General features: G+C 41.5%; 1 protein-coding gene across 45 annotated transcripts in view; it reads right to left on the bottom strand.

Moving 5' to 3' along the window:
• Window positions 1-13,610, bottom strand: part of R3HDM2 (R3H domain containing 2) — a 165,870-nt gene that overhangs the window by 135,081 nt on the left and 17,179 nt on the right. The window contains exon 1 of one of the 45 annotated variants that reach the window (XM_060195082.1): window positions 658-681. The exons of 43 other annotated variants lie outside the window; for them this stretch is intronic. The gene's annotated coding sequence lies outside the window, so the exon portion shown is untranslated. Of the gene's footprint in view, window positions 1-657; window positions 682-13,610 lie in introns of those variants that run through there. One more of the 45 variants, XM_060195093.1, reaches the window with a different exon arrangement.

Below are 13,610 nucleotides of genomic sequence, written 5' to 3'. Positions count from 1 at the left end.
AGGGGTGCTGAGGCTTAAAACTGGGCCATGTGCATGGTTAAGACACACGTCTTACTCAATTATGCTCTCTCAGCTGAGCTAACCCTCGGGCTACGAGATGAATTGTGTTTTTTGGGTTTTTTTGTTTTTGTTTTGTTTTGTAACCAGAGCGCCACTCAGTTCTGGTTTATGGTGGTGTTGGGGAGATGTGTCTCATTTTCAATTGAGCACAGAGGGTGCCACACCAAGAGGTCACTCTGCAATTCTGAGTCAGAGAATTAAAAGTAACATAATACAAAGTATACATTAGTAGACTTAACTAATCTCCCTACTTCCATTCTGGATACTGCTATCTGTTCTCCCCAGAGAAATATGAAGTGGGGTGGAGGGGGGTAATGGAATTAGTTTTATATGAATAAGATCATTTTTACTCAACTAGCTTCCTCCCACTTAAAAGCTTCCAATCATCCTGAACCAGGTGTAGAAATCTGGCCCTTCTCTATTCATGAACATATCAAATCACATATTCCCTGAAGGCCTTCTTTTGCATTTGATTTTCCTTCTGCCCAAAACTCATCTCTCCTCCACTAGGGAAAGACAATACAGGTTGGGGGTATGGATTGACCTGCCAACGCCCATGTCCAGCAGAGAAACAATTACAGAAGCCAGAACTCCCACCTTCTGCACCCCATAAAGAATTCTGGTCCAGAGGCCGGGTGGTGGTACACCTGGTTGAGCACACGTTACAATGCACAAGGACCCAGGTTCGAGCCCCTGGTCCCCACCTGCAGAGGGAAATCTTTGTGACTATTGAAGCAGGGCTGCAGATGTCTCTCTCTGTCTCTCTCCCTCCCTATCCCCCCTCCCCTCTCGATTTCTGACTGTCTCTATCCAACAACTAAAGATAATTTTTAAAAAATAATTTTGGTTCATATTCCCAGAGGGGTAAATATTAGGAGAAAATGACCAGAGGATAATGAACTCTAATTCCATCAGGACCCAGAGAGAGAAGGCGGGGGTGAGGGGGGTGTCAACCCCTACCTGCAACCTTGGGAAAACTACTGCAGTTTCTTTCTTTTTCTTTTTTTTTAAAGATTTTTATTATCTTTGTTTATTTATTGGATGGAGAGAGCCAGAGATCGAGAGGAAGGGAGAGGTAGAGAGGGAGAGAGACAGAGAGACAACCGTAGCACTGCTTCACCACTTGCAAAGCTTCCCCCTTGAAGGTAGGGACTGAGGGCTTGAACTTGGGTCCTTGTGCATTATAACATGTGCGCTCAAAACCACCCAGTCCCCACTACTGCAGTTTCTAGTGGAGGGAATGGGGACACAGAACTCTAGTGGTGGGAAAAGTGTGGAATTACACCCCTATTATCTTATAATTTTGTAAATCAATATTAAACCATTAAAAAAATAAAATAAAATAAAATGCACATCTCTCTCATCAGGGAAATTCTGGCTCTACCTCTCTAGAAGTATTAAATAGTTCTTATGTCACTAAAACAAAGTCCTCTCTGATCTCACAATCTGACACCCCAGTCCCCTTCTCCCTTACTTTCCATTCTATCACATCTATTTATCATCTATACTTATTTATTTGAAGAATGTCTCTCTTCTCAAACAAAAATAATAACATAAGTTCTTTAAGGACAGAAATCTTATGTACTGTTTATACCTGGATTTATATTATTATTTTAATCTTGTTTATAAGAACAATACAAATACAGGCTGAAGGAGTCTACAACATGTAACCAACTCACTGAGTGATTCCTACCCCACATCTTAAGGTATTTTACCATAGATTTTCACAAATCCTGATTCTAACCTCCAATTTTTTTTTCACAAAAGAAATTTAGCATATGAAACAAAATACATAACTACTCATTCCTCCACGGTATTTTTTTTTTTTTTTTTTTAGTATTTTACTTATTAGAAAGATAGGAGGAGAGAGAGAAAGAACCAGACATCACTCTGGTACATGTGCTGCCGGGGACTGAATTCAGGACCTCATGCTTGAGAGCCCAATGCTTTATCCACTGCGCCACCTCCCGGACCACCCTCCATGGTATCTTAAGCCATGTGTATATAGTCCCTAAAAATGGTTAAATATCGTTGCTTTCTTTTAAGAAGGGAAATTTTTTTTCACATTTCTAAAATAAACATAGTCTTGAAGAATTCCTATAGATGGCCGTGTCTATAACCTGTACAAAAGCTGTTTTAAATTTATAAGCAACAAATAACTGAACCCAAATCTTCTCTTATTAACAGTTTAGATAATATTGCATAAAAATATTTTAGACGGCAGCAGTGAAGCTTCACAAGTGGTGAAGCAGGGCTGCAGGTGTCATTCCTTTACATGCTGCTCTTTTCTTGGTTTGTCTCTACTCAATAAAAGTATTAAAAGTTGAAAAAAAATTTTATAATTGCTATTATCAATTTTATCTACTACATAACAATGCCTTAATTTATAACAAAATGGTGTATTGCACCAAAGTAAAAGACTCTGGGGTAGGTGGGTAGCAGGAGTACAGGTCCTGGAAAAGGATGACAGAGGCCCTAGTGGAGGTTGTATTGTTATGTGGAAAACTGGGAAATGTTATGCATGTACAATCTACTGTATTTACTGTCGACTGTAAAACATTAATCCCGCAGGGGTCAGGTGGTAGCACAGCAGGTTAAGCGCACCTACCGCAAAGCACAAGGACTGGCTAAGAATCCAAGTTCGAGCCCCCGGCTCCCCACCTGCAGGGGAGTCGCTTCACAGGCGGTGAAGCAGGTCTGCAGGTGTCTGTCTTTCTCTCCCCCTCTGTCTTCCTCTCCTCTCTCTATTTCTCTCTGTCCTATCCAACAACAAACGACATCGTCAACAACAATAATAACCACAAAAAGACTACAACAACAAGGGCAACAAAAGGGGAAAAAACGGCCTCCAGGAGCAGTGGACGCATGGTGTAGGCACTGAGCCCAGCAATAGCCCTGGAGGCAAAAAAAAAAAAATTAATCCCCCAACAAAGAAATAAAAAATATATAACAAAATGTTAAATAACTGAATAATGTAGAAATATCACACTCGTCACCAACTCTCACCCACTCCCATCTCTTCAAAACATAAGCAAGGGTGGGGTAGACAGCATAATGGTCATGCGAAGAGACTCATGCTTTGAGGCTCCAAGGTCTCAGGTTCAATCCTGTTCTACCATAACCACAGCTGAGCAATGCTCTGATTTAAAACAAAACAAACAACAACAAAAAGTCATGAGCAGTTCTCTCTATGACAAGCAAATATAATGTAGGAACTATGAAAACCAGGGGCCAGGAAGTGTTACACCAGGTACAACTCATATATTACCATATGCAAGCACCTGGGTTCAAGTCCCTAGTTTCCACCTGCAAGGGGGAAGCTTCAGTATCGGTGTAGTGCTGCAGGTCTCTCTCTCTCTCTCTCTCTCTCTCTCTCTCTCTCTCTCTCTCTCCTGCTCTCTCTCCCTATTTCTGTCACTATCCGTAAGGGAAAGGGGGGGGAGGCCACTGGGAACAGTGGAGTCGCCGCCATACAGGCACTGAGCTGAGCCCCTGCGGTAACCCTGATGACATAAATAAATAAATAAATAAATAAATAGCCAGCTCAGAGGTGGCACAGTGGATAACATGTTGGACTCTCAAGCATGATGAGCTCCTAGCATTGCCTGTGCCAGAGTGATGCTCTCTTTTATTCATAAATACATATTTACAAAAACCAAAAATTTTAATTCTTGATATTTTTTAAATTGTGAAAAATCCCAATTATGTAACATATTTCTTGGTTCACTGTCCATCCTGTCAGGTTCTGCTCTCTTGGTCATACGCTAAGTGGAAATACTTGCCACCAAAGGGCTGGTAAGATTACAGATGTTATTAAATAGATAGAAAGGACTTTAGGGGCAGGGGTAGATAGCATAATGGTTATGCAAAGAAACTCTCATGCCTGAGGCTCTGAAGTCCCAGGTTCAATCCCTGGTACCACCATAAGCCCGAGTTGAGCAGTGCTCTGATGTTTCTCTCTGTGTCTTTCTCTCTCTGTATCTCTCTCAAAAATAAAATACTTTAAGAAGGGAGGGGTAGTGCACATGGCGTGATGCGCAAGGACCGGCTAAGGATCCTGGTTTGAGCCCCTGGCTCCCCACCAGAGGGGGGGGGTTGCTTCACAGATGGTGAAGCAGGTCTGCAGGTGTCTTTCTCTCCCCCTTTCTGTCTTCCTGTCCTCTCTCAATTTCTCTCTATCCTATCCAACAAAAATGACAGCAATGACAAGAATAATAATAACAATAACGATAAACAAGGGCAACAAAAGGGAAAAATAGCCTCCAGGAGCAGTGGACTCATAATGCAGGCTCCGAGCCCCAGCAATAACCCTGGAGGTGAAAGGAAGAAAGGAAGGAAGGAAGGAAGGAAGGAAGGAAGGAAGGAAGGAAGGAAGGAAGGAAGGAAAGAAGGAAGGGTCTCTAGAGGACCAGGCAGTGGCAACCCAATGAAGCACACATGTTACCATGTGCAAGGACCTGGGTTCAAGCCCTCGCTCCCTGCCTGCAGGGGGGACATTTCACCAGTGGTGAAGCAGGTCTACAATTGTCTCTCTCCCTCTGTGGCTCTCCAACCCTCTCAATTTCTATCTGTCACATTTAATTAAAATAATGAAATAAAAAGGAGGGTAGGAAAAATGGCAGCCAAAAGTAGTGGCTTCATAGTGCAGGCACTGAGCCCCAACAATAACCCTAGTAGCAAAAATAAATAAATAAACTTTAGAAGTGCATTCCAGGGAGTTGGGTGGTAGCACAGCAGGTTAAGTGCATGTGGTGTGAAGTAGAAGGACCAGTGTAAGAATCCGGGTTCGAGCCCCCGGCTCCCCACCTGCAGGGGAATCGCTTCATAGGTGGTGAAGCAAGTCTGCAGGTGTCTTTCTCTCCCCGTCTTCCCCTCCTCTCTCCATTTCTCTCTGTCTTATTCAACAACAACGGCAACAACAGTAACTCCAACAATAAAAAGAAACAAGGACAACAAAAGGGAATAAGTAAATATATATTTTTTAAAAAGTGCATTCCAAATGCCCTTCAATATGATCACCCAAGAAAATAACTCTGACCACAGTGATTACTTCTTGCCTGAAACGTAATCCACTGGAGTCCTGAAGGGCTATTCTGGTGTATAAGTGCTGTCAAGGAAGAATCCACCACCTTCATCAGTGGATCCTGGAGGCCCTGGAACAGCAGCTCTCCAGTCATAGATGATATCTCATCTTTGAAAGCAGCAGTTTGGTGGAGGATCTAAAGTGACACCTGTCACTTTCTTCTGCGTCATCTTGGTGCTAGTGGAAAGGAATTTGAGGATTTTGTTCATACTGACTTTACTTTTACTCGCCTTGGTTTGCTTATTCGAGAACAAAGATGAGGAGAAACTGGTACCTTAGCAAAACCTCCTTCCCCTTCTCTTTTGTGTCTGGTCTCTTCATGCTGTCACAGGGGCTATGGCTGTTTATATGGGTCCCTCCAGAACCAATGTGTCAGACACAGAAGCACTGAAACCATTTTCTGATTTTTTATTCATTTACAAGACAAAATTTACCTTGGGAAATTTTTTTAAGGAATTGCTTACATAGTCAATAAGGTGACAGTCTTATCCAAGACTGAGTTCTCTTGAATTTGAGTTCTCTTCTTTATTCTTTCAATTTGTCTTATATTTTCAAAATATTCCCTTCCTTTCTCTAAAGGCAAATTTTGCACTCAGAAAATAGACAGCAATTGTATTTGGCAACAATGTTCTCAAGGTGTGTATGTATGGTCCAAATCCGGTGTTCTTGGGCAGTATCAATTGCCAAAGATATGGCTCCTAGCAATCCACAGAAAAGTGCCTGGCAGTCCAGAACTCAACTAAACTGATTCAAGTTGCAAGTGCTTGCGAGAGAGTCACAGTTGATAGTTTTATGAAGCACTCTAAATGCCTGAAAGATAACCTTATAGAAAGGGGAAAACTCAGTCCAGCCACCTGACTAATGGCACTTCTCTAAAGTCTTAATAATGACCCTGTCACCAGAAAGAGATACTCTGTCATAGTCTTCTAATCAGCTACATTTAGCATCCAACATCCATCTTTTACAATAAAATACCACCTCAGTTCCAATTCCTATCAAATTACCACTGTTTGACAGTAGATAAATCAGAAAATACAGTTAACTAGTCTGCTCATCCGGAACCCAAGACAAGTAATTAAACTTGCCTGTCTGAAGAAGCAGAATCATTTCTAGCCATCTGGAGACAAATTTTAAAGATTCTAACAACTAAGACTTGAGCATACCAAAATAGATGTAATCTAACAACCAGATGCATGTCATTTCCAATAGTGCACAGACACCTAAAGTGACCATCCCTCTCCAAAATAAATGTTTTAATTTATTCAGCTAAATCTTGAACAATGACCGACTTTTCTCCAAAATAAGGACTATGACAGCTACCTTCATGAGAAGCCCAATAAACTCAGGGCAGGGGCTTAGTGTGTTGACACTGTCACCTCATTAGAACTTCAGCTGAGGGGGTTGGGCAACAAAAGGGAATAAATAAAATATTTAATAATAATAATAATATATACTCTCTCTAGAATAGCATTTCTTTTTAATTATTTTTATTATTTTATCTTCCCTTTTGTTGCCATTATTATTATAGTTATTGTTGTTGTTGATGTCGTCATTGTTGGATAGGGCAGAGAGAAATAGAGAGAGGAAGGGAAGACAGAGAGGGGAGAGAAAGAGAGACACCTGCAGACCTGCTTCACCGCCTGTGAAGTGACTCCCCTGCAGTTGGGGAGCCAGGGCTCAAACTGAGATCCTTATGCCAGTCCTTGCACTCCGTGCCACCTGCACTTACCACTGTGCTACTGCCCAACCCCCTAGAATAGCATTTCTTTTTTTATTATTTATATTTATTTATTCCCTTTTGTTGTCCTTGTTGTTTTATTGCTGTAATTATTATTGATGTCATCATTGTTGGATAGGACAGAGAGAAATGGAGAGAGGAGGGGAAGACAGAGGCGGGAAAGAAAGACACCTGCAGACCTGCTTCACCACCTGTAAAGCAACTACCCTGCAGGTAGGGAGCCGGGGGCTCAAACCGGGATCCTAAGGCCAGTCCTGGCACTTTGCACCACCTGTGCTTAACCCACTGCGCTACCGCCTGACTCCCTAGAATAGCATTTCTTAAGGTGTGGTCTTAGGATGTTTTAGAGGTCAAACTATTCCCATATTAACAGAAAGTTTTTTTTTCATAAAAACACTAAGACATTTGCCTTTTTCAATATAACAAAAGCAGTGAGGTACCACTGCTAATGCTATAGCAAAAAAAAATTAAGACAGACATTGAACTTCACTAGGAATATCATATTCTTTACTACTTCACAGTTTAAAAAAGAAATTTTTCACTTATTGATTTTCTTGAGGAAACAATAGAAATGGTTTATTAAATTTCCACTCCTGATGGTTTCCTTTTAAAATCGATGTATGGTAGAGAAAAGAGAGAACAGGGCATCAGGCTGGCACATGCAATGCTGGGGATCAAACTTAGGCTGAAGAGTCCAATGTTTCATGGAAGGAACTAAGGAGAATCATGCTGAGTGAGATAAACCAGGAGAAGGACACACACTGGATGATCTCACCAATGGGCTCAAGAAAGCAAAGCAAAGAACAATACAAGCTGAATCCTCATTGACTATAGTCTACCTCAGACTCAGGGAAGGGGAAATTACTCCTTAAGGGGAGAATGGGGAACCAAGTCCTGTGGTGGAGTAAGATGATAGTTTGGTTGATGGTGAAATGCATTGATACCTAATCCTGGGGAAACATAGAAATGTACCCATGGGAGTCGAGCGGGAGCGCAGCAGGTTAATCGCAGGTGGCACAAAGTGCAAGGACTGACTTAAGGATCCCGGTTGAGCCCCTGACTCCCCACATGCCCGAGAGTCACTTCACAGGCAGTGAAGTAGGTCTGCAGGTGTCTTTCTCTCTCTGTCTGTCTTCCCCTCCTCTCTCCATTTCTCTCTTTCCTATCCAACAATGATGACATTAATAACAACAACAATAATAACTACAACAATAAAACAAGGGCAAAAAAGGGAATAAATATTTTTAAAAAGAAAAAATGTACCCTTATGACAACAAAAATCCTGTAAATCAACATTACCTCGATAAAGTAATATTGGAATTGAAATAAAAAATTTTCAGGGGCACTTATTTCCATGCACAAGGACCCAGGTTTAAGCATTAGTCCCTACCTGCAGGGGGCAAAATTTACAAGCTGCAAAATAGGGCTGCAGATGTCTCTTTCTTCCTTTTCCCTTTTTTTTTTTTTTTTTTTTTTTGCCTCCAGGGTTATCGCTGGGACTGGGTGCCTGCACTACAAATCCACTGCTCCTGGAGGCTATTCCTTCTCTTTTATTGCCCTTGTTGTTTATCGTTGTTGTCATTGCTGACACTTTTGTCAGATAGGACAGAGAGAAATCAAGAGAGGAGAGGGGGAGAAAGACAGACAACTACAGACCTGCTTCACCGCTTGTGAGGCAACCCCCCTGCAGGTGGGGAGCTGGGGGCTCGAACCAGGATCTTTATGCCAGTCTTGCGCTTCATGCCACATGCACTTAACCCGCTGAGCTACCACCCACCCCTCACTTTTTTGTAATTTTTAATTTTTTTTAAGTTTTTTTCTTTCTTTATTGGGGAATTAATGTTTTACATTCAACAGTAAATATAATAGTTTGTACATGCATAACATTTTCCAGTTTACTATATAACAATACAACCCCAACTAGGTCCTCTGTCATCCTTTTGGGACCTGTATTCTTCCCCCCACCCACCCCAGAGTCTTTTACTTTGGTGCAATACTCCAATTCCAGTTCAGGTTCTGCTTGTGTTTTCTCTTCTGATCTTGTTTTTCAACTTCTGCCTGAGAGTGAGATCAACCCATATTCATCCTTCTGTTTCTGACTTATTTCACTCAACATGAATTTTTCAAGGTCCATCCAAGATCGGCTGAAAATGGTGAAGTCACCATTTTTAATAGCTGAGTAGTATTCCACTGTGTATATATACAACTTGCTCAGCCACTCATCTGTTGTGGGACACCTGGGTTGCTTCCAGGTTTTGGCTATTACAAATTGTGCTGTTAAGAACATAGTTGTACAGAGATCTTTTTGGATGGGTGTGTTGGGTTCCTTAGGATATATCCCTAGGAGAGGAATTACAGGATCATAGGGTAGGTCCATTTCTAGCCTTCTGAGAGTTCTCCAGACTGTTTTCCACAGAGGTTGGACCAATTGACATTCCCACCAGCAGTGTAGGAGGGTTCCTTTGACCCCACACCCTCTCCAGCATTTGCTGCTGCTACATTTTCTGATGTATGACATTCTCACAGGAGTGAAATGGTATCTCATTGTTTTCTTTATTTGCATTTCTCTGATTTAAAGAGTTGGAGCATTTTTTCATGTGTTCCTCGGCCTTTTGGATCTCTTCTGTGGTGAATATTCTGTCCATGTCTTCCTCCCATTTTTTGGATGGGGTTATTTGTTGTCTTGTTGTTGAGATTTGCAAGTTCTTTATATATTCTGTTTATTAGCCTCTTGTCTGATGTATGGCATGTAAAGATCTTCTCCCATTCTGTAAGGGGTCTCTTGGTTTGGGTAGTAGTTTCTTTAGCTGTGCAGCTTTTTAATTTTATGTAGTCCCATAGGTTATGCTTGTCTTAGTCTTCTTTGTAATTGGATTCATTTCATTGAAGAAGATGTCTTTAAAATTTATGCAGGAAAAGAATTCTGCCAATACTTTCCTCTAAGTATCTGATAGTTTGTGGTCTAACATCCAAGTCCTTGATCCACTTGGAATTTACTTTTTTGGTTAAATATAGTGGTTCAGTTTCATTCTTCTGCATGTTTTAACCCATTGTTTCCAACACCATTTGTTGAAGAGACTCTGCTTTCCCCATTTAATAGTCTGGGCACCTTTGTCAAAGATTAGATGTCCATAGGTGTGGGAGCTTAAATCTTTAATTATTACTGGATAGAGACAGATAAATTGAGATGGAAGGGGTAGATAGAAAAGAAGAGAGACAAAGAAATACCTGCAGCCCTGCTTTACCACTCATGAAGCTTTCCCCCTGCAGGTGGAAACTGAGGGCTTGAACCTGGGTCCTTGTGCACTGTAATGTGTGTACTTAGCCAGGTGTACCACCACCTGGCACCTCACTTCCCTCTTAATTTCTCTCTGTCTTATTCTATATAAGAAAAATAATAGGGAGTCAGGCGGTAGCGCAGAAGTTTAAGCGCATGTGGCGCAAAGCACAGGGACCAGCAGAAGGACCCCCACCTGCAGGGGAGTCACTTTACAAGCGGTGAAGCAGGTCTGCAGGTGTCTTTCTCCCCCCCCCCCATTTTCCCTTCCTCTCTCCATTTCTCTCTGTCCTATCCAACAGCAATGACATCAACAACAATAACTACAACAATAAATAAATAAAAGAAACCTCTTTTTAAAAAGAAGAAGAAAGTAAAAAAGTTCCCAGTCCAATAATGTCTGAACTGTTACAGAACAGCACTTATTTTTTCTGTATGAATGAAAGTGTCGCTATTAACCATGACAGAAAATTTTAAATAAAATATACTAGTAAGAAAAAGTCCAACACTGTGGTCAGGGAGGTGGCGCAGTGAATAAAGCATTAGATTCTCAAGCATGAGGTCCTGAGTTGAATCCCCAGTAGCACATGTGCCAGAGTGATGTCTGGTTCTCTCTCTCCTATCTTTCTCATTAATAAATAAATAAAATCTTCAAAAAAAAAAGTTCAAGGGCTGGGCTGTGGCACACCTGGTTAAGCACACACACTACAGTGTGCAAGGACCCAGGTTCAAGCCCTCAGTTCCCACCTGCAGAGGGAAAGCTTCACAAATGGTAAAGCAAGGCTGCGAGTGTCTCTCTCTCTCTCTCTGCTTCTCTATCCCCCCTCCTTCTCAATTTTTCTGTCTCTATTAAAGTTTTTTTTTAACTAACTAAAAAAAAAAATCCAATTCTGTACCCACTTCCCAGTGCACCACTTATTATTCTGAGTAACAAAATGGAAAGCAGATAAAAAGCACTTTTGTGGGGGTCGGGTGGTAGCGCAGCAGGTTAAGCACACACGTCTCAAAGAGCAAGGACCGGTATAAGGATCCCGGTTTGAGCCCCCAGCTCCCCACCTGCAGTGGGGTCACTTCACAGGTGGTGAAGCAGGTCTGCAGGTGTCTATCTTTTTCCCTCCTTCTCTGTCTTCCCCTCCTCTCTCCATTTCTCTCTGTCCTATCCAACAACAATAACAACAATAATAATATAATACCCACAATAACAATAAAACAACAAGGGCAACAAAAGGGAAAAAAGTAGCCTCCAGGAGCAGTGGATTCAAGGTGCTGCACTGAGCCCCAGCAATAACCCTGAAGGCAAAAAAAAAAAAAAAAAGAAGAAGTGGCAGGACAGTAGAGCACAGGATGTGCATGCATGAGAACCCAGGTTCAATCCAAGGAGCTACATAGGCCAAATCGGAGTGCCGCTCTGATTTCTAATTCTCTTCTCAGGACATCTTTTTTTTTTTTATATTACCAACTATCCTATAAATCAGCATTCTCTCAATAAAAAGATACTGGTGCTGAGGGGGGAAAGTATAATTATTCTTTACTCTGTATTTTTAAGAGAGAGAACCCAAGACACCACTCTACCATCCATGGAGCTCCTGTGGCACTGACCGTGGTGCTCCCATCTAGAAGCAGAAATCAGCCAGGGAGGGGCACACAGTTATTAAGGAATGTGCATTTCTGCTTGAGCTATCTCCCAACCCTAGAGCACAGTAAGTTGTCTTTAGGAAAATCTACTGCAATGTAGTCAGAAGTAATAATTTTTTTCATGGAACTCTACAATTTCTTATGTAAAGAACCAATAATTATATCAAACTATGGCTAAGGAACCAGGGAGAATGGGTAGTGGTTGTACAGAAGAGTTGCAAACAAGAGGTCCTACACTTAATACCCAAACCACAAATTGCCAGAGCAGAGCAGTAGTTAAAAAATAAACAACAGGGGACCGGTGGTAGTGCAGCAGGTTAAGCACACATGGCACAAAGAATGAAGACCAGGATCCGGGTTCAGTCTCGGGCTCCCCATCTGCAGGGGGGTCACTTCACAGGCAGGGAAGCAGGTCTGCAGGTGTCTGTCTTTCTCTCCCTCTCTCTCTCCATTTCTCTCTGTCCTATCCAACAACAACAGCAATGGTAACAATAACAACAAGGGCAACAAAATGGGAAGAAATGGTCTCCAAGAGCAGTGGATTTGTAGTGCAGGCACTGAGCCCCAGCAATAACCCTGGAGGCAAAAATAATAATAATAATATAAACAAAACTATGGCTATTCTAATTTTTTTTAACCAGAGCACAGTTCAGCTCTAGCTTCTGGTGGTGTGGGGGATTGAACCTGGGACTTTGGCACCTTAGGTGTAAGAGTCTCTTTGCAGGAGTCGGGCAGTAGTACAGCGGGTTAAGCGCAGGTGGCACAAAGCACAAGGACGCGCGTAAGGATCCCAGTTCAAGCCCCCTGCTCCCCACCTGCCAGGGAGTCGCTTCACAGGTGGTGAAGCAGGTCTGCAGGTGTCTGTCTTTCTCTCCCCCTCTCTGTCTTCCCCTCCTCTCTCCATTTCTCTCTGTCCTAACAATGATATCAACAACAATAATAACTACAACAATAAAATCAACAAGGGCAACAAAATAAATATTTTTTAAAAAAACTTTTAAAAAAAAAGAGTCTCTGCATAACATTATGCTATCTCCCCCCACCCAACTATGGCTATTCTAATGATTTTGTGGTAATATTTTTTACAAAAATAAACAAAGCAGGTGAGGAAGACAGCATGTTTATGCAGAGCTTCTCATGTTTGAGGCTCCAAAACTCCAGGTTCAATCCATTGTACCACAAGAAGCCAGAGCTGAGCAGTGCTCTGATAAAAATAGTTAAAAAGTAACAGTACTTGTTGACAGTGCTAAAACGAAGTTTTTTAACTAAAATCAGAACTGTACCTATCAAGTATAATTTGGGGAAAGGACAGTGATGCCCTCCAGCCGTTCACTCAAGAGTGAAAAAAATATATATCCCTTTCACCACCCAGAGCCTAGGCTCCAAAATGTTTTCAGTAAGATGCAAACAAAATTCTCATAATGTTTTTTGACTTCATTAGGTGTTGTGTCTTAATTAGTCTAGGTGATAGTGCAAAAATTAATGTGAAGCTACTTTTTTTCTTACTCTAAAAGGCTGGATATTGTCTGTCTTGACTATTAAAATCCCCAGAGATTTCAGCTCTCAAGAGTTGCATACAGTTCTAAATTTATCCAAGTAATAGAAATAGTTGGAAGGAATACAGGAATGCTACTCATTTTAATATCTGCATTTTTATGTTGCCAGGCAGCTAATTTCTTAAGTAATCTCTAAGCAGTCATCCATATAAAAGAATATATAAGACATGTAATCATCTGATAGGTTGGTAATGGCAACCTATTATCTATGACTCTGAATATGACCAATTTTCCCCAAAAAATATGTCCTATATTTCTTCC

This window comes from Erinaceus europaeus, chromosome 7 (genome assembly GCF_950295315.1).
Source record: "Erinaceus europaeus chromosome 7, mEriEur2.1, whole genome shotgun sequence".
In the NCBI taxonomy this organism is placed as follows: domain Eukaryota; kingdom Metazoa; phylum Chordata; class Mammalia; order Eulipotyphla; family Erinaceidae; genus Erinaceus; species Erinaceus europaeus.
Note: the sequence above shows the minus strand (reverse complement) of the source record. Positions and strands in the feature narration are given on the sequence as shown.